We start from the raw sequence: 22,278 nt of genomic DNA on the forward strand, positions 1-22,278 counted from the left end.
GCTACAACAAATACGATGCATTTGCAAGTGGTATCATCAGAAGAGCACATAGGAGCTAAAAATATATACTGTGGCCATTTCAGAAGAGCAGCTATTTACACATCTAACACTTTAAAAACATGTCATTTTTATTGGCATGTATGCAATTAACACAAGTATCTAAAGCATGGAAGTGACAGATTTAGCTACCTAAATGTGGGATATGGATGCCAGGTTTGGGAACGCCATCCAAGCCAGCCCTTCACTTTCAGTCTGCTACAGTAACTAAATTCTTCATCTTACCCAAACACATGCCAGTATGGTCTACCAGTGCATCATCCGTAGATGTAGACAGCTCAGTTATTTGTCTTACCACGTACTGCCCTTATTTCATCCCTATGACTCTTGCTGCACAAAGCTGTGCTCTAAAAGTCAAGTAAAAAAAAAATTAAATTGATTTGAATTGCAAAGTATAAATTTGTGGGGCTGTGCCGGCTTGAATCTGCACACAGGGTGAAATGAGCTCTAGAAAATCCAGGCTTTTCAATGCAGTGGGCTGGACACAAGGGATACTTTGTGCCGTTGCCTTTCCAGTTGCATAATGGCTCTCCATGTCTGTCCTGCGGGCACAGCCGCCACTCCTGGGACGAGGTACTCCTTGAGCTGGTGCAGTTGGAGAAGAGGAAAAGCAGACACAATCCTCCTGTTGTCCAGATCTGGCCCACGAGCCACCAATTAGACTGTTCTGAACTACAGCGCTCAGTTCAAAGGGCTGCTAATTGTATTTTAATGACAATTTAAATGATACTGCTGGTCATTTCAGAAGCTTCCAGATGACTAATTACTAGTAGTCTATGTGGTGCTTTAAGCAGGGAAAGCGCTGTAGAAACATGAAGTAACATTAATGTTCTCAGTGGCCTTCAATGCCCTCCCACATATCAAAAGCATCGTCTCTTGTTCATGGGCCCAAACCTCTGCCCTGGCTGCTCACATCTGTCATTCAGCTGCCCAGCTGCAGCAGATGTTTTTTGCAGCATCCTGGAAATAAGTAAAAGGAGCAGCGATTCAAAATTACCTACATTCATTAACCAGAATTCTACCAATATTAATAAAATATACTAGCAACAGATATTTGATATCATAGATAACAATAAACTAAAATTGTTACGACATCCCCGCTTCAGAACACTTTACCTTAAATACTGGCTCGATCGAACTGAACCTCTGAACAAAGCGTGGTCCGGGTGTTTAAATAAGCTCGCCAGAAACGCAAGTGCCTGTTCGTGGCGGGCGTTATTTCTTTCCTCCGTGTCGCAGCCACGCAGGAGGAGCGGTGGGGAACCCGGCCGGTCTGCGGAGCGCACAGTGCCAGAGCTGTGCTTGTGCCGCGGGTCGCAGGGATTTCGGTTTCCAAGGCTGGCAAGTCAGCACCCGCCAGAAACATTAAATTCCTTTCCAAATGTTTACTTGTATTTTGTACAAGATGCCCATAGTCTGTTGAGGAATCTATTCTCCAGAAAAAATATTTAGAGTGCAAGTCGCAGTTTTCCCCTTCAGAAATTCAGCCAAAACACACCGAATCTGCTAACCACTGACAACATAGTGGTGGTCAAGATGTTTATACATAAAACACTATATCAGTGAGAGTAAAGCACACATCTTGCCCGTGCAATAGATATCCAGTAATGAAATGGAAAATCTGGCTAAGCCCTTTTCTAAAATACGTGCTTTTATGAGAATATAAGTTAACTGTAGTACAGTGGATTTTAAATGCCAAATCTAAGCAATTAGAATTTTGAAGAGACTTTTACTGGTGCAGGAAAAAAAGGAGGCTTGTTTTCTCATTGGAAAATAAAATGCTTGTAAATAAATACTAATGCTGATTTTTTTGGTGAAGATTTATGTGAGATTAATCCCTTTACAGTCCTAGAGTGTATTAGGTTTCACTAATCTACCCTCAATTTTATGTGCGATTGCAGGCATAGGACGAGAGCGAGGAGCTAGCTCTGCTCTGCGACCAGGCACACAGCAAAGAGAGTGAGATCATCTGTGTACGCTTTACACCTGAAGCCAGTGATTTTGTGCCTGTAGTTGCATGAGCACCTGTTTGTGTGAGCAAGCCCCTGAAACTGCTTTAAGAGAGACATTTGTTTATGCAGATAAGGTGGCTGGTTACAAAACAATGAGATTTGCACATGGGAAGAATTTTGCGTGCAATTTTCAAGATGCCTTTTTTGCAGCCATTTGATCCAGGAGTTTTGCTTTCCACGTAAATGATCTGTCTCCCTTGCTTGGGTAATGCTTTAAGCATGTTATTTGTGTTCCTCTCCTTTTTCTTAAGGCTGTGCAGCGATGGTGTCTTTGGAAATGAAAGTCATGAAAAATTCTTGCACTTTGTTATGAAGTGCTGTTTTTTTCCTCTTACAACATTGGTGGTGTTTGAAACTAAGTAGATCCGAGGGCAAGTAATTCCTCCCTTTTCTGTTTCGGGAAACGTTTGCCTTAACTGCCAGTATGTGCTTACAAATCTCACAGCTTGTACAGAATAGCAGACCTGAGCTGATGCCAGAAAAGTGCTGGTCTGGTAAGAGGTAACGTTTAAATTTATGTATTTCCAGATTTTTTAATTAAAGATTGTTCACGTTTGGTTTTCATTGTTTTCGGAAAGGTCTGAGATATTGGTGGTTTAGGTTTTTTGCCTGATTTATACAGATTACTTTCTCATCCTCATTTATTCTTTTAAAGATGTATCACTTGAAATTTACCCAGTGATTTTCTTGCATTTAATGTGAGTCAGGAAAGCATTTAAAATTTAGAGAATGAAATATTTTTGAATAACAGCAACTCTTTTGCAAGAGATGAAAAGAGTTAAAAAACCAGCAAGCTTGTCACTTGATGACAGAAAACCTTACTTTTGAAAGTCGTACAAACATGCAGCCTGGCCTGCATTCAATGTCTTGACTGCCATAAAACCAGAAACATTAATTAGCATAAATTCATCGTCTAGTTCTGAAAAGGAAAAAAAAAAAGTAAATATTACATAGTTCTCAGTAATGAGATTTTTATTTTCCAGAAGACGTCAGTTTAATTCTCCAGATACTCTCAGTATACAGAGCAACTTTTGATCTCCCCCTACATAATACAGTGCGGGAGAGTGTCTCTTTAAATTCATTTATAAAATAATTCAGGACTGTGGGTGTCTTTGATCTGTTCCTCTCTGCTAAAGTACAGAAGAGAAGAACATGTCGCTTAGCAACCCCGCGCCGGAATGGGGGGGGGGGGGGGGGGAGGCGGGGAGGGATGGATGGTCCAGAGTCACAAAAGGGAAAGATTAATCCCCATCAGAAGACTAAACTTCTGACAACACTTCTCTAAAATGAAGCAAGCAAGCAAACAAACACGGGTCTTTGCAGAATGAGGTAATTTCACTTTTTTCTTTTTTTTTTTTTTTACCCCACTTCTGGTCTATTAATAGTAATCTTACAACCAAATCAGAAAATCAGGCACGGGATAGGCAACGCAGTCTTAAATAGCTTCAGGACTGGGTTGTAGTCAAAGAGAAGCTGAAGTTTTATTTTTAAACCGGTTAAGCATATTTTAAATTGAATTACTGTTGTCAAGACTAATCATAATTAATTTCATACTGCAGTTTTTGTCTGAACGCTTCAAATAAATTTCGTGTGGAGTCTCATCCTATTTTACAGTTGGACAGCTTAAGTGTCACCAGACTGATTATTTAGGGTCACTTACCCTGTTGTAAATAAAACCCTAGATTTCTCGAAATGGTTACCAGGCTGTGATTAGCTGGTAACTAGGTAACATCTTAGTAACTCTGAAAAAAATACCAGTTAGGAAAGTAACTTTGCACTGAAGTAGATGAGCAGCACTCGGACAACCTCTACCATTTCTGCAGCTGCAAGATGATAATGTCCCACAGAGCAGTGGCAGGAGTGGGTACCATCTCGAACCACTCCTGCTCTTTCCATTTCTGACCAGTGTTGTCCTAGACCAGCCCTAATTGACCTTTTTCTTTTGCACGAGAACTGAAATATCAAACCCCACAGCTCTGCACGGCTGAGTTATGGAAGAGAAAACTGCTGCAAAAAACTGCAAGAGGAAGAATGACAGAACTATTTTAAATGTAGCCCACTTCAGCATGTTTCACACAGATGAAAAATATCTCATAATTAAATAAAGGTAAATTGTTATGCCTCATCTTATATTAAAGATCATAAAGCTTATTTAAAATCTTCTTAATTTTTATTCCACTTCCAAATCACCTATAACTTATTACTGAACATATCGCTGTACAGTTAAGAGAACCCCTAAATGCTAATGGTTCACGTTTCTCCCAGAGCTCAGTACAGGCAATTCCGCACTCAAATTCTGTAGTAAAATTGCAGATTATTAGAGCAAATGCCTACCTCGATCCACAGGCTAGGAGCTTATCTAAACTGGCACCTGTTGCATATTCCAGCAATTACAAACATACTTGAAACTAGACATTATTGAACTCTGAAGTGATGCTTATTTTTATCTAGTAAGGGAAGTGGTAAATGATAGCATGGACCTTGTTAAGATCTAAGTTTCTTAGAATAGTGTACCTAGGAATTTAATACATAAGTAGCAAGAGAATTTTTTATTACCCATATGTAGCAAAGACCTATAGAGTAGAATCCCGTCTCCAATGAGATCAATGGGAATTTTACTAGTTACTGCAGGGGTGCCTGGATTTTACCCAGGATCTCCGAGAGTGTGCTTTTTGTATGGGCAAATGCTTCTGTAATGTGATTCTTTGGAGAAATTTAATTAAAGAGAAATCTGTAAAGCACTTGGCATTAAGTAAGTGGTCTAAGTTTGTTAACGTACAGTATTTAGAATGAAGCCCAAATTAGAAGCAAATAATGCTAACTCAACTGTGAGCATTTCAATAAAAATTACTTTATGAAGAAGCTTGTGTACTCTCTGCTTTTTTACTTTTAACAAATATTTTCTATATGCTTTCATTTTTATGATCCAAACAAATTTAGAGGCTTTATCTGAAATGTCACAGTCTGAAGCAAACACTATTGACTTGACTTTATCTTTGCTCTGAATTAGACCAGGGTCGACAATTCTTTACTGTAACTTAATACTGAATAAGTATTTTTGCTTACTGCCGAAATCGAGTGGGCAGAGGAGTCCAGCAACAGTAGAACTCTTTCACTTGCACTTATGTTTACAGTACCAGTTCATATACTTAGTGGTTTTTATTTTTAGGAAACAGAAATATGTAATATCCATGAGGCTAAGATTATCTTCGCTGGAGATTCTTGTTGTTACAAAAAAATTATGTGATTCCTCCAACAGAAACAACAGCTCTGGCTTTTCAAACATGCAAGCAGACTTTGTGAGACTGATAGTTTTGAAGAATACATTTTGGACTACGCTGACTTAAAAACATGTACAATTAACATAGCTTTCTGGTTATGGCATTCAAGTTACCAGATCAGGATGATACATGAAAAAAATATGCAGATAAGGCATGGTTTGCCCAAACATGTCATCAGAAACTGACTTCCTAAAGGTATGTCTCAAGCTGGAGAATGAAAACACAGATGTGTGATATTTTTCCATTTCAGAGCAATCATTATAATATCACTATGACGCAGACTACCTTCGCGACTTCATAATCCCGGTACTGACAGAGGGAGAGTAATCTAAATTCTCAGAAGCATCGTGTTGGAGCACTCTCAGTTTAGTGCAAAAATTCTTGAAAATATACTTGGTTGAGAACTGGGCCCAGCTGACAGTATTGGGGAAAAGAAGATTTTCTTTGGTGTGGGACATTACATTGTGACAGCCTCTGTTCTTAGGGAAGAATCTCTAATCTAAAATATATCAGACACTTTCTCTTGTAATGTCCTCCTAAATGAAAATAGAATTATTCAGCTTTTTTCATGATGCATAGAAAAGTTTGAAGTTAAAAATAAATCTCAGATCCTTCTCAGTAGAGGGACATTGGCTGTCTTTTCTCTTTATCTTCAAGAAAAAAGCACACTGGTCCCATTGCCCTCTGCAAAACAGTAGGTCATCACAGAAAGGTTTTTTGGTATTTGAAGCTCAGTTTCCCCAGTGATCAGTACTTACAGCAATGAGAACTGCAGCAGTTTCAGAGAAGCTGGACATCTTTACTGCTTGCAGTACTACCACAACATGTCTGACTCCAGCACCAGAAAGCTGGTGTATAAATGGGCTGGAAAATTCACTGACATGCTTTGATGTTGCATATATGCAGAATTTGAAAGGAATAGGAGAGTTTATTTTTAAAAGGAAATTAATAAAAGATATTATAAGGCTATGCAAAATAATGGGTGGTATAAAGGAAGGTCAGGAAATTTCTTGTTGTTTTTCTCACCATGTAAGGAACGTGGGCATTCACAGAGGGAGATACATTACACACACCAAAAAAAAAAAAAAAAAAAAAAAAAAGAACCCACTCCCTGTTTGATTTCATGATGTGCCCTTGCTGCCAAGTCTGTCCCCTGACCCAGCTCAGCCGAGTGGGGATCGTTGGACAGCCAGCCCCAAAACAGCCCTGCTTGCTGCTGTCTCTCATCAGAGTTACCACAAGTAGCATCCGTGAGGTGTTGCAGCGCTGCAAATTTGTGAGTGGAAACAAAGGGGTTTGCAGGAGAGGAAAAAAAAATGGTGCGAGGAGGTCCTCCTCCTAGGAAAGCCTGCTGAACGATACCTTTTTCCTTGGAAGAAGTAATATTTACGTGGGGAATTTACATGTACCAGTGACTGTGGCAGAATATTTCTGAGGAAGCCCCTTGTTAATATTTTGGCAGCATGAGAGTGTTTTTTTCCCAATTGCAAATGACACTCCATCTGCCACAAAGCCATTGGTTCCAACAGTCTCTCCTTCCCTGTTAAAGGGGCATCACAGAAACATTATGTTTGCTGTTGGGATATCAGGAGAGAAAAGCGATATGACTGTGTCGCGCGCTGCAGTGTGCCCTGTCAGTGAAGAGTTTGCTGTGAGAAAACAAGTCAGCTGAGGAGGTGTATCTTCCTTCCTATATACTAGTGAGTGAACTTTTAGTTTAGCTGTGTTTAACATCATTTAGTTAAGATTTTGATAATGCCACTGGCTTGAATCTGAGTTATATCACAGAAATATTGGTGTGAAGGGACCCCTAGATTAACTCCCATCTTCCACTCCAAGCAGGACTGTCACCAGCACTGGATCAGGTCTGCTGTGATTTTACCTCACCAAATCTTGGGTGTCCCCCTCTGAGTAACCTCTTCCAGTACTGCAGTATCCTCCCAGTGAAGCAGTTCTTCCTAATGTCCAGTCTGAACCCCCCAGGCTACAATGTGTGGCCACTGCCCTTTGCTATACCATCTGTCTCTACTGAAAAGTGCGTTGGCCCCGTCTTCTTTCCAACTCCAGTTCAAGCAGTTGCAGCCTGCTATTAGATCACCCCTTAGCCTCCTCTGCACCAGACTGAAAAGCCACAGGCTCCTCCGTCACCTGAAGCATGTGCTCTATGTCCCTGACCATCCCGGCAGCCCTCTCCTACCTTCCCTTCCCGTTTCTGAACCTCCTCTTGACCTGGGGGGCCCAAAGCCAGACACAGTGTTCCAGGCGTGACGTTAGTGTGCTGAGACAAGAATAATGAGTTTCCTCAATCTGCTGGCCACCCTTCTTCGAAAGTAGGCCAATGTGCAGTTTGCCCCATTTGCAGTGAGCATACCGTTGGCTCATATTTGACCTGACGTCCACTGTAACCTCCAGGTCCTCTCCAGGAGGGCTGCTGCTCAGCCAGACAGTTCCCAGCCTTATTCTGCCCAAGATGTGGGACTTTGTACATCTTGTTAAACTTGATGGGATTTCTGCTGGCTGGGTCCCAAGTTCCTGAAGATCCCTCCACAAAAGTTAGTATTTGGCATGTCAACGACTCAACCCTAATTTAGTGTCATCTTCAGGTTTGTCGGTTTTGCATTCTATACCATCATCCAGGTCATCAGTGAAGAAAGAGGCTAAACAGTATCAGCCCTGGTGTTGACCTTGGAGTACTCTGCTTCCCTCCAGCCACCAAACAGATGTTGAGACATTGATGGCTATCCTTCAGTCTGGAATGTCTCTGAGTGAGCTTTCTGACTGTGACGCATGAACTGAAGGAAGAGCTGGTTTTCTGTTTGGTACCTTAACTGGTAACGTATTCTTAAAGTGTTTCAGCAGATGGTAGCGGGCTACATAGTGTGCAATAGTAGCAAAGCCAAAACATTGTTTAAATTTAGTAGAATTCTGTAAATAGGCTTCTAAAAATCACATTAAACAAGAAATGGTTCTTACCATGTAGACTTTCTACATTTTTCAATACCTAGTCTAGCATTTTAGAGTATACAAAAGTTCTTTTGCAGTTAAAAAAATTAACATTTGGCTTTTGTTCTGCATTGGAATCAAACTAACCTCTCACCATTCCCGGGAGCAGGAGGGAGAGTCCTCCACACCTGGACAGCCAGGGGACCTCTGCGGCACACCGGTCATCCACGTCCCATCCCTGCTTCGGCTCAGGGCCCGATCTCCTAAACCTCAGGTGCATCTCCCAACTGCTGTGTTATTGGCTTTCCTGGGACAGGTGGATAGCACTGTCTCTCTGCAGTCCCCAACATTTTCAAAGTTTAACATTGTTAACAGATCTCTGTCTCTGCAAAACACTCTGTTTTTAGCAAAACATCACATGACCACAAAGATATCTTCCTGATTTGTTTTTTGAAATCTGCATTATAACAAGGAAAAAAGGTATGTGATTCCTTAAACCCAAAAGAGACATCCAACAGAAAAAACCAAACTCAATTCTAAAATGACTATTTCAGTGATGACTTGTAATCTGTGCGGTTTCATCTACTTGATAATACCCAGCTTAGTGTTAGATCTAAAAAAAGAATGAAATGAGAAAATCATTCCTTTGATATGCATTAAATTATTCAGTTAGTAAATTAGTGAATCTTATTCTGAATGTTATTAGCTATTAGCATGTTACACTTCTTGATGTTGCTCATGAAGAATGCATATGAAAATGAGGAAAAGATTTCCCTTTTGAAGTTGCTGCCACTTGAGTTGTTGACATTTCTTTTAATTGGTGGCTGTCCTCTTGAATGCGGTATTCTGCTGTCTGTTTTTATGAGAGATTCTTCATTTTTAATTTGTTCTCTCATTGATTAGACTTTTTTTTGAATGGGTAACTCTCAAAATAATTAGCCTTTCAGGGGAACCATGTTCTCCTAAATAGTTATTAATGAGTATCTCCCCCATTCAGTTTTCTTAGGCCTTTTCATTAGGAGAATTTCAAGCTTACATCTGGCCTGGTTGCACTGTGCCTGGTACCACTGAAGACAGCAGGAATCTCACTGCAGATTTCAGGAAGAACAAGATCAGATCCTAGGAGTGAAGAAAGATCATTTGCATTCTTAGGAAGATGTCTGTTTTCTAGGAGAACCTACAAATGTTTCTTCAGGCTCCAGGGTAGGATTCAGGAGGGAGTGAAATGAGTGAAGGAAAACAAGGTAATTCCATCTGAACAAGGATACTGTCTTCAAAGACGGTATCAGCTTCAGCAGCTGGGCTAATGAGCCTCAATTATACTGCCAGTTTTACAGTACTGGAAATGTACAGCTCCCTTTTATTTAAAGTCAATGTACGTTACATAAAAATAAACCCATTAAAACCAACAGTCATTCTGCATCTGAAGTTATTTTCCCACTGAAGAGCCAAGGATCTTCAATAAGAACATACTTTGTTTTAGAAATTATTGCCAGTGTTACACTTGCAATTAAAGAGCATAGTGGATAATAAAATACTCCAACATGTCATGCATTGCTGCAATGATCTAATCCCATTCTGGTTCCTGTTTGGCTTCTCTAAGCCAGTTCTCATCCCTTCCCTTATTCGTGTCTTTAACCTTAAAATCTGCCTTGAGCATTGCCAGCTATTCTCCTGCTGAAATACAGTCATACTTTTGTATGTTAGACTCTCCTTTCTATTTGCTCTTTCAAAGCAGACTGGAACATCATCCTCACCCTTCCTCTACCTCCCTGTAAGCTCTCCTGCTCTCTCCCCTGCTTCCTCCACACTTGGTCATTAAGGAGCCTCTACCACAAGCATGAATTCACCTATCATTCCCGGACAGAATTCTCTTCTGTCCAGACCAGAACCTCAGCCCATGTCTCCGGCATTTCTTCATGAAGGTGTAGTTACTTTTTCAAGGTCAGTACCTTAAAACGGGATTTTAGAGTCTCTTCCAAGTTTGTCCCATCAATTTATTTCCCAGTTTCTATGAACAGTATGATCACATTGATTTTTTTGTCATTCCCATCCACTGTCTCGTCTTCAGCAGAGGTTACACTATGAGTACAGACTGTACCTAAACTCAGCAGTTACTTCTCCATGACAGAAATGGCATTTAAGATATGTCCTTTTCTATCCCAGCTGAAAACTGAAGTTTTGAACCAGGCTCTGATGATCTTATGGCTCACATCCATAACATTCCTGCTTTCCAATGCCATTAGAATGATAAAGTAAAATAATTTTCTCTAATTTATGGTCTCTTCAGCCTCCTTTTGTTTTCTGCTTCTCTTGTCATTTCAAAGAAGTTACTGCTCTTTGCTTTCCCAATACCCTCCTTGACCCACTTCCCCTAGCCAGCTCTTTCACCAGGAAATTACTGACTCATCCCTCCAACAGGTAATAATTCCAAAATTTCCTCTGTGGCTGAGAAGTCATTTCATGCACAAAGCTATCTCCTGATCTTCCTCAAAACGCTGTCAAAGGAGCCTTGTTTTCCTGTCTCGCACACGGATGGGGTGGCAGGGGCCAAGGGTGTTACCCATCAGCAGGACCAGCACCACCATCTCCTTGCTTCCATCTTCTCTCGCTTGTCTGTGTTGGTCTGGTTCATCCCCAGCATGTCACCTCCCCGCCCCAGGGTTCCCGTTTTCATCTGCATTTATGCACGGCCAATTTCAGTGGGTTTTTAGTCTGTACTTAAGATTTTTATAAGCAACAGAGAATAATAGCTGGCTATTTTGTTTCTGCTAGTACTGATTCTGCAATACCTAAAGACTAACATTTGCACTTGCTTGCAATAAATGCTAGTCATTTTTTTAGAAGAAATAGCTCAACAACTACAATAGAGAAAAAAGGGTCAGAAACATCAACATTACCTTTCAGATTGAAATCAGTATGAAAATAATGAAATTGAAAAAAAAAATTGAAATAAAACCCAAGGTGATCCAACATGGGTTGTAAAAGTTGGTATAAATGGCTGACCAAACAGCCATTACAGAGTCATAACTTAAAAGGGAAGCTTCACTTTGGAGAAGAGCAATGTTTATAGAGAGGCTAATTTTATTTTATTGAATACTATTAAAATACCTATTAAAAGTTATAAGTTGTAGTCTAAAATACTGCAGTGCGGCTTATAGAAGAGCTAGCACGGACTATGAAATGGCCTTACATGGTGATATATTTCTGGCATAATATAATACAAGCTATTTCAAGAATCCATTTACAAGTAAGCTGTCTGGGTAGAGCCCTGTCCTCGCTGAAATCAATAGGAGTTTTGCTAGCAACATCAGTGAAATGAGGTTTTCCTCTCAGTTTTAGCCTGTGCAAGATTAAATATTGGGTCAGGAATACAGTATTAGTTCTACTGCATACAAGTACCAGTGATTTTAAATGCAGTGTCTGCTTAGGAGGATTACTAAATGAAGTTTGAAAAGTGATTTATTAATGGAAATAATTTTTTTTTGTTAATTAGTCCAGATTTCCTTATTGGTAGAAGTGTCATGTTATTTTGTACGGTAGCATACCTCTGCTGTACCAGTAAGAAATATGCACTTAAGCTAGAGGCCTTTGGGTGTGAGAGGTGGGTTGTTTCCCTTCCCCACTCCCGTGGAAAATCAACAAAAGCAAGCATTAAATAGTACAAATTCCATTATTACACAGCTTAGGAGCTTTGCAAGCACCCAAATGCTGCAAGTGCTATGATAATTTATCTTTGAACTTGTTAGTAACAATGCATAATTAACAAGTAAGCTGTAGGAACATGCAATTGCTATGTATTTACATGGTATTTGCCATGCAGTTGTGGTATAATTACAACGATTATACCTGCTCTGTAGAATAAGAGTACATGGTGTACTTTATTTTGCATTATTTGACAGCGCTTGGTCCAGTGAAGCAGAGCAGAGCGCGATGGAGTTTAACAAAGTATTTCATTCTGTTGTAGGTGGAAGTGAGCCACAGGTATGAAACTGCACATGAATCTGCACAGGGTGCTGTTACTTAAATGATCGCTGTGGCTTCTGGCTATTCAGGGTGGCAACCTTGCTTTTTGAGCTCAAGTTACTTATATGTTGGACTGCCGCCCTTTCAGTGATGTAAATGGTCTTGAAAATGCAGATTCAAAATAAGACAGACTAGGGTCTGGGTTCTTTTAGCATAGCAACTTTTTCCTCTCATGTATAATATTGTAGGTCTCTATAATAGTTACAGGTAAAAGAATGGATGGAAAGAATCTATCTTCTTCTAAAATTTTAAAAAACTGTATGCCAGCACATCACCATTTCTTTGCCCTAAAACTCCATTAGTATCAGAATACCAAATGTGAAGTCACATAACATAGGCACTGGGGAAAAAATACCAGTTAATGGTGAAAAGTGCAAAGAAATATGCTGTGTCTCTGAGTTCATCACATTTTACGTGATTCAGCATAAACTATAAGTAAAACTAAATTAAAAGATTCTATTATGTTGGGGATCCACATCTAGCAGGAAGAGGAATACCATACACATCACTTGATGCAGGAACTGCTGTGCCACTTCTCTAAAATGGTGGTATTGGCCTTTAAACTAATGCATGTAGTATTACCCGCTCAAAGGAGAAAATACAGACCTTTCTAGAGAGTGGATACGACACTATGCTGGTTAAGTAATGTAACAGAAACATGGATTTATTTGCTGTTGCTGAAGATGTAAAATTTAACTTTGGCATACAAGAAAACAGTCTAAGAGCTCCCTATTCTACTCTAGGTGGAAGAAAAAGTAGGAGCTCATCTAAATATAAGTTATTATCGTTCAGCTTCATAATAATTTTCTTGTCTTGAGGGACTTGATTTATGAGTATAGCATTAAAAAAACATTCTTGCTCAGAAAGGCCAGCAGTGTGACACGACAGGGCACGAATCGTGATGTATTAATTTCCAGTTACTATGTTGGCTGCGTACAACTACATCACAAAAATGAGATGCAAATTAACACAATATAATTATCTTGTTTGAATGTCTCATGGTGATTTTACTCTCTGTGTTACAGCCAGCGCACTCACGGCTCATATCAGCCACCTCGGGTCCGCTGATGTTAGGAAGGTGGCCGCGGGTCCCCGCGGGAGCTCCCAAGGAGCGTGTGGCTCTCCTGTCCTCGCAGGTGGGCTGGAGTCGGCATCCAGGTTGGTAGACAAGCCTAAACTGCTTGTCTGAAAGTTGGGTTCAGGGAACTTTGATGCTTAGCATCAACAACTTATTTCTGTAGCAGACTAAATGAAGCAGACTAAATTATCCCAAGAGTTATTTATGAGCACCAAGAGTTAAAATTTTAGTCCATCTCAGATGATACAGCTTAAGAACATTAAGACGATGCATTGAGTCTTTTCTGCACTAACAAATTTAAAAATAATTTCAGAAGAAGTTTGTCTGAGAGCAAAATGTAACTTCCTTTTGCAAAATTCATATTTGAAAAAGTGTTAATTGGTTTATGGCTTGCATTCTTCAGTATTTCTATGCAGTTTGGGGGGGGGTTTAAACTATTTTTCAAGGTTTTCCCATTTTCATAGAGTGGACCCTTTGTAAGGGACAATGGAAGAGATGCCAATATATGTCCCAGTTACAATCACAGACATCATCATCCATGAATTTCATGACTTTTTCATTTCCTTTTTTCCTACCTAACATCCTAAAGCGCCTGGGTGACAGTTGCAGCAACTGTTTACATTATCTAAAATACCAGCAAAGCATTTCCACTGCATACCAACAAGAGTCAAGACCTGTATTTTACAAACGCCTTCAAGGCAAACATTTAAGGCCAATGGCAAGACTTGAATTTGAAATTCTAACTTTGGTGTATGATGGCACTTGGTGTTCCAGTTGACTTTTACCTCCTTTTCAATATTGCAGAGTCATTATTTCATTTTTCTTTTGAAGAGGACACATGGTAAAGTACCCAGATCCCTCTGAACAGTGCAGTCATTCTTTTAAACTTTTATCTGAAAACAGGGTATTTTACAATCTGAGAAGGGCAGTTTCCTCCATCTATAAAATTGAGAAAAGGAGGCTTTCCACTGACTCCAGCAGGGTCAGGATCAGGCTCTTCCACTAGGGTTTTGATAGTCTTATTTTTCATTAAGATGCAACAATAACCAGGAGAATCCAGTAATTACTTCTGGGAATTAAGTAATTTTTAAATGGTGAAATTGTGCATCATTTCAGTTGTAATTTGGAACCCAACCACTTTATATGCCGTTGAAAGCCTCATCTCTCACAAGGGATGTTTTGTGAGACTGAAATTGTAATGAACTGGGTTGAGACAAAAGCTCTGGCGAGGAGCAGATTTGAGTTGTGAAGTGGGGAAAAAAAGCATTCTCTTTAGGGTTGGAAAAGCTATCTTCTAGTTAGCATGAAAATTACAGATGCATGTAAACTGCAAGCATCTCAGTGAACATGCATCCCTAAGTCTTAAATAATTTTCAATAAAATGTGCTTTCTATGTGAGTTTTCTAGGTTCAGAAGTGGGATTGTTCTCAGGGAGAATACTCAAAAACAGCTTTTTTGATGTTGTGTTCACAGAAACAGACACCACGTGATGCAAGTTCATATAGAATGAACGGAATTAGGACAAATGTTTGAAGACTTCTCACAACGAATTGCTCACAAATGATTTACGGCCAGAATTACTTGCAGACTGATTACAGCACATGTTTTGGAAAAAAAAAAAGTCAAGACAGTCAATCTGCTCGTGGACAAATAATGAAAAGACAAAGAGGAAAAAATCCTCTAACAAATATGAAACTGCAAATTATTCACTGAGCTCAGTTGGCAACAACCAATTTTATGGTAGTGGGAGCTTGTGGAGTAGGAGGCAACTGTATGAAGAATGATTGATTCAGTGTCTTATATTGCAATTCTGGAAGGGGTTCAACATCTAATTTAAAAGCCATTTTCCTCCTTTTACCCAGTAAAGAAAACAAAATGATAGTCAATGTCTGTGAGCTGTTTTGGGCAGATAGAATCTATTTTGTGTCTGTGCAGTCCTGTGGTCACTGACAAAGGCTAGCTCATAAGAAAGAGCAGTTATTTATTAGGAAAGATCTCTCTCGCCAGCAAAAAAACCAAAACCTGTCTGAGGAAGGATATTGCCATCATAATCCTCTTTGCATCTTCCCATTAGAGAGTAAAGGATTTGCCCTTCCAGAAGAGACACATAACCGGTCTTAAACCCAGTGTATCTTTTCAGCCTTTGAGCTTTGGAGTCTTGCGTAAACTGCATCTCCACCAGCCCACCTTTCAGTCTATAGTAATAAAATGGTTGGTGATTTACTCTCCTCTTGGAAGAATACAAAGCACACTTTGGGCATCTCTCTCCTAGGACTGCCTTTTGTGTCTCCTTCCCCACTCCCTGGGAGGAAGCCAGCCTACCTTCTGGGCAAGAGGCTCTGGGATGCCGCACTGGGATGCTGGCAGGGTTATCTTCTGCTCAGGAGAGAGGGTGACTACAGCATGTTCTGTTTATGCCTGTGGCGTGGTGGATGTGACTTCAGCATTCAGATCCCCTTAACTCCTTACACGTGTATTCTTGAGTCAATATTTAATTCCTAATCTAATTCCTGACCAGGCACATGCTATCTTTCAAAGGCATAGCAGATGCGAGGGAGTCCACTTGATCCCTGCTGCTTTACTTCACAAAAAACTTAAAATGCTAATGCTGTAAATAAGCATTACAGCACAATCTTTGGGTGAATGATATCCAACATTACTCCAGATTTTAGTCATAGTGAAAGATTTTAGAAGCTACTTTGAGCGAATAGAAGAATAGTTTTCATTTAAAACAGTGATGTGTTTGTTCCCATAAATGCTGATTGCCATAATTCTATTGTATGTTCTTGGCTTGGTTATACTGAGCTGAGTTAGCTTGTTATAAAGTAACACTAACCCTTGATTATAAATTACTTTTACTATTTCTATGTTTCTAGAGAGAAATCTACCAGGACTGATCCCTTCAGTGGACATGGAAATGTAACAATGAAAAAAAGGTTTATTTCTGCAAGAATGTTCTAGACAACTTTTTCAACAAAGGATGTGCTGCAGAAGATCTTGTTCAGGAGCTATTTTATCAGCCCATTAGGATACAGGGTGAGGATATCTGCATCCAGTTGAGCTGTGCTGAAACCACTTTTAATTCCTGCCCTGTATACCTTTCCTCCCATGCCTGAAATGTCTTTGGATGGTCATGGCAGTCCACCGCTGGTGAACGTTCTGCCCACCATTCTGTGCTTTAGGAGCCCTTTCTGCATCACCTGCCTGCCCTTGGGACTGGAGCTCGGGGCACACAGTAGCTCATTGCCTGCAAAGTACTTGTGAGAGGACAGTGAACAGCTAATATGTTGGTGGACCAACTTCAATAATTCCACTACAGAAGAGCTTTAATTCTGACTATAATCTGAATATAGACAGATTTCTCAGCCTGCTTCAGTCTACCAACTGCAGATACATGTGTAGGTTGTTTGATCCAGGTTAAAAAAACCACCATTGGCCTTTGCCTTTACCCTCCCCATATGCAATTTTGGAAAGTTTGCCTAGAAAGGGTAACAAAATGTTCAGTTGCTGCGGGTCCTCCCAAGCCTACCAGCTTTTTTGCTTTTGTTTAATTTGCTACGTGATTAACTCCACTGCATTTCTGCCTGGCAGAATCTGTGACTAAAAATGCCCTATGAGTATACGTAGTATGCTGCAACACTGGTGGAAAGTAAATAAGACCATAGTCTTCATAATCACTGTTTTTCTAAAGAACTACTGCTCCCAGCAGACAGGCTATTTTAGGCTGTAAATGGAAATCAGAAAATGAGATTTTCTTTCCCTGCTAGTTCTTCTCCTGGGAATTTTAGTGCTTTCCTCTGTGTACCTACTTTGGGTGTTAGTGGCAGCATATTGATAATACCAGTCTCTTGGAGGATTGATCACTGGAGCCTATTCTGAAATACACCAGTGAACACTGGAAATAATTTCCACTAGTACCAATATATTATTTGTTGATACAAAATTGAGCATTAGATCAAAACCATATCTGGATAGCCTGATTTACTCCATGATTGAGGTGACAGTTCACTGAAAATTCAGGCTTGCAAAATAAGTAAAGATATTTCCTAGCTACCTGCACTTTCTGTTCTAATATTGGTAATATATTTGCATCTCTCAATTTTGCAGACTGTCTTTTACCTCCTGTTTGATGATCTAAGTCCAGTCATGAATGTAAACACTCTTGATTTGTAGTCCTGTCGATACCAGTGATGTCTGGCCTTGCCTCCAGTTTATAGCACAGACACTATCATCTAAATCATATGTATCATACGGATCTAATGCAAGATCTTTGCACGGTCTTTAAATCTGAGAATTTCTAATTATCATTCTTAATACTTCATGTATTATGCATTTTTGTCTGGAAAAAGCTTTGTGTTACTAGGAATTCAAAAGATTAGGTTTTGCTACAGCAACATGCAAATCTGAGAACTTGAGAACAAATCATAATCTTTAGCATTAGCTGCCCCAAATGGCATTGAGAAGGATTTTCTGTGCTAGGAAATACCCTAATTATTTTGTGGCTTGATTACTGCTCTGATATTATGCCTGTATCCCCACCATTTGATTAAATACTACTCACAAGCATCCTTTGACCTGCTGAGTAGCCGGTAATTTATTTTAGTCAACTGTAGTATTACTGAGAAGTGCTTTCTTTCTGCCTATATAAATAAAAAAACTTTTAACCTTGCAAAAACATTAATCATCCTATTTTCATCACTGAGGGAGAAGGAGTGGGCTTTTTTGGGAGCAAACCTATTGAGTGGAAGATATCTTAGTCAACAAGGGTCAGCTCTGGCACTGAGAGCAGACGAAAGATTTTCAGAGAATATGTGAAAAAAACAGCAGCTTTAAAAAATGTTTTCCGTTGTACCGAGACATCACACGTGATAATCCAGACAACACAAATTGTTGTCATAATCATGATCTGTCATTCTCATAGTCTTCCATTTTGCTTTGTCATTTACAGCATTCCGGTGCTTGACTTTAAGCAGCCTGATGCTGTTTACCGGTTGCTTGGTTTGACCTTAAAAATATCATTAAAATTGCGAAAACATTTAGAAAGTTGGAAAACTATTATCCAGGAAAAATTCTCAGAGCACAATGAAAGATGTGAAATGACTGAACTCTTCGATTTACTCTGAAAAGGTCCTGTCCCCCTCTGCCTCTCCTTACACACCACCAGCTGCAAGTGCCCTTGCTAACGCTGCTTCCTCTGTACTTTTTCTTGGCAGGCTCTCTTCCTTTACATGATTTATCCAGGCATCTTCATCCTCATCCTCGTCTAGCCCTCTTTCTGAAACAGCATGAGACCCAGCTACTACCTATTGCCCACCTTCTTCCTCTGTTACCAAATCCAGACTCTTTTTTACCATTAATCATAGTTACTTACCTGGACATGTTTTACCTCTGTCCTTCACGCCTTTAATCCCATGGTCTTCAATGTAAAGCCCCTCATCCCAGAACTCCCTTCTTGAACCACTATGGCTCCTCGAAATTAGAGGAGCAGTAGCGAGCAGATGAGACAGCTAGTTAGAAACACAGCACACACCATAATGTGGTTAGCCATAACCAGATCTGTTGTTAATTTTGTAGCCTTTTCTCCAGAGACCCCTTTGTCTTTTCATGTACTGAACAGCTGGAAGCAGGGAGTGTTTTTCTTCCCCTTACTCAGCATCCTACACCATAGAGGACATTACGATTGTGGTCCCAGGGATGTCTAAGGCCCCGTACTTTCATTTTCCAAGTCCTTATCTCCTATGCTGCAGACTTACCGTCTTTGCCTTCCTCATTCATAGCCCTTCAGCCTCCAGTTCCTCAGCTTTCCCTGTGCCATTCCCCAGCCGGAGCCTGGTCAGGATAGATGGGACTACTCCAATGTTTACTACTCGATTACTGTTGCTCAGCCACATCCCACAGTGCAGTTATCTCGCTGATGAGATACTAAGCAAATAGGCATACCCGCTGGTGCCTCAGAGTGCTTTAACGTAATACTCAGAAGGTTAGTTATCCTGGAAATTTAACACACACAATATCACATAATGTACATAGGTGGGTTTTTCCCCCATAAAAGGGGTCATTTAAGTCCTGAAAAGAAGAGCTGAAAACCAAAGTACAGGACTCCGTAAGTAGATCAAATTACTTCTAAAGTAACACTATCTTTTTTCTCCAACTCTGAAAAACCCATCAGAGGAAAGGGGAGGAGTAAGGCATAACATCCCTGCTCTTGTCAGTTCTGTTATAATTCCTACTGAAATAAAGGGATAGTAGAAGAGAGAGTCACAAAAGAAAATAGGAAAGAATCCTTTGTCTAGAAAAAATGAGCAGTTTAATTGATCCAAAAGGCTTATTCTTACTGGTGAAAATTATATGAGAAAAAGAAAAAGCAGAATTTGAGAAATACAGGTCTATGGGAAGCTACCAAATTCAAGAATGAGGAGTTTAATTTTCATATAAATGCCCAAAATAAAAGAGCTTCTCTGGTGGTAAAGCGCAATCAACAGGTTGGGGCTTTGCAAAATCAAGCAGTGGCCTTTTGTGGCATCTGTTACCGTCAATACTATAAGAATAAAAGATACAGTATTTCATAAAGGGATTTCCAAGAGGTTTTTAAGTGGAAGTGGTGCAGTTTTTTGCAGATTCACAGAACACATTTGCTTTCAAGTTTACTGTATTCTCAGCCCATATAAGAACACTCTTAAGCAGAGATGTTTTTTCCCAAACTAAGCAGACAATTGTTTGCAATGGGAAGAAGAAATTAAATAGCTTGATAGGTTGCCATTCCTCCCTCTATCTGGTCAGTAGATTTAATCTTTACTTACATTATATAGGTGTGAGCAAAGAATTCGTATTCCATGAAATAAGGGTATACCTTACAGGAAAGTGAAGCTCAGCTGAGCACATCTTAAAGGAGCATGACTTGTAGGAGAACACAGGCTCAAAAAATCTTACAAACTGACTCATCAGGTTGAGCACCCTAAAACTGTGTCATCCAAACCCCACTAATTGGTTGGGAACAGTTAGGCTGATGTTTAGTGCTTTTGTTGCCTGTTCTTGTGGTGCTACTGACTGCAACGTGATCACAAGCACGTGAGCTTTGACTACCACGCAGCTATTAGCCAGTGGCATCCCGACATACAATAAAGCCTGCTATTCCAATAACCACTGAAATTTCTCAGAATTATACCTAAAGAGAGGCACTTGCATGCCCATACCTGTATTTACAACACGCTTCAGGTGTTTTATTTCATTGAAGATCCTATGGGCTATTAAGGAGAATGTGTATCAGAAAAACATTTTTTCTCAGAATAGAAATCAAGATCAGTAGGCAGAAGAAGCTCACTACTTAAATAGGGCTCAAATACAAATGACAAGTGTGGGCTAATCCCATCTGTCATGTCTTCTACTATAGTTGTTCTAGCTGAACAATGAATACTATATTTTTGCTACTTATGCTTACTACATATTGCCCCATACAAGGGGGTCCCATTGTGCCAGGCACTGTGCAGGCACAAAGGAATAGGTAATCCTTGTCCTGAACATCTTCAACTCTAAATAATGTGTCTTCATCTCCTGCTTGCTTAGCCTTCAACTAGAGTTTATTTTTCACCACTAACCTGTCGAGTAATAAAAAGGCTCTGAAGAAAGCTGTATCTTTGGTTTAAATAATTAGCTACATTGACTTGGATATTCTGAGAGCCCCCACTAATCCCAGCAGTTTATAAAATAAAATAAAATAAAATAAAATAAAATAAAATGAAATATGTATCAGCCTAACTCACTGTCAGTTTTATGACTGAGCTCCTCTGCCACATTCACTGCTCACCACTTTGGACCTGACCTGCTGCTGCTCTGTCCTGGTAGGTTTGCGCTCAAGGCAATGGCAAGATAGCAGTTTATTTCAGCTGAGAATTTGACGCCAGGCTATTTTGGGACCGAGTGAAACTTGTCCTCCATAATTACTTCATAATCAGTAAAGAGTGCTTTCTAGAGCAGGTTGGTGCAACACAAAATCATGCTTTAAATATTCTGGGCTTATACTGTGTAACAGCAAGAAAGGACGATGACCTGGAGAGTGTAGGATGTTCACTTAAGAGTCCACAAAAATACTATGGCTGTGATATAACAGACAGATATAGTTTAACCAGGCCCAGAGTTGCTAGCAGGGGACCAAGGAAATCAATAAAGCAAATGGGAAAGCTGGACAGTTTGTGATGTCTCAGCTCCTCTATAATGCCACATGGACTTTCATTTGTTAGGAAAATAGATGTACTTTAATGAATGAAATATCAAGCTGCGATTATGTCTTCTGTGTTGCAGAAAGAAGGTGAATATGTTATTTATTGAGATCTTCCAGGTATTTTTCCTTTGTCAACGTGCTGTGTCCAGTGTGATTCATCAGAAATACAGGACGCAGTCCCTTGACAGACGTGAAGCTATGCGCGCCAAGCCAGCGAGCGGGACAGCAGACCGCGTGCCCGTGGTGCCTCCGAGCACTGAGGCATGTCTCCCAACAACTTCCTCACCCACAGTTTAGAAAATCACTGTTTTACACACCTGTTTTCCACTGAAAGATCGCTGAGCACTGGGTGCCAAGATGATCTGTACAGACCGTGGGGTGCTGCTATGTGTTTGGGTAATACAAGGACCCAGGGCTGGAAGGGAGACCAGGGTTATATAGCTGAGGCCCCAACATCTGCACGCCACTGGGCAATAGATGTCTTGGGCAAAATGGTACGAAGGATATCTGCTGACGTGCCACAGGTGTGACAGCGGCACAGCCTGTAGCAGAAGACCAGACTCATGCCTGTGACATGCACCAAGAAGAGAGTTAGAAGTCACCAACAGCATCAGTTCCTGATGCATATTTGCATCCTGATGCAAATTTGTTTAGTGAAAATTG

General features: G+C 40.1%; 1 long non-coding RNA gene across 2 annotated transcripts; it reads left to right on the forward strand.

The window, feature by feature from the left end:
• LOC138681825 (uncharacterized) lies at positions 1-21,724 on the forward strand. 2 transcript variants are annotated; one of them, XR_011322030.1, is made up of 5 exons: positions 1-2,570; positions 7,988-8,567; positions 13,345-13,477; positions 15,670-15,789; positions 16,274-21,724. It is a non-coding gene; the product is annotated as an uncharacterized lncRNA (long non-coding RNA). The 2 variants fall into 2 exon arrangements; XR_011322031.1 differs by lacking the exons at positions 7,988-8,567; positions 15,670-15,789.
• Positions 21,725-22,278: the final 554 nt, after the last annotated feature.

This window comes from Haliaeetus albicilla, chromosome 24 (assembly GCF_947461875.1).
Source record: "Haliaeetus albicilla chromosome 24, bHalAlb1.1, whole genome shotgun sequence".
Taxonomy (NCBI): Eukaryota; Metazoa; Chordata; class Aves; order Accipitriformes; family Accipitridae; genus Haliaeetus; species Haliaeetus albicilla.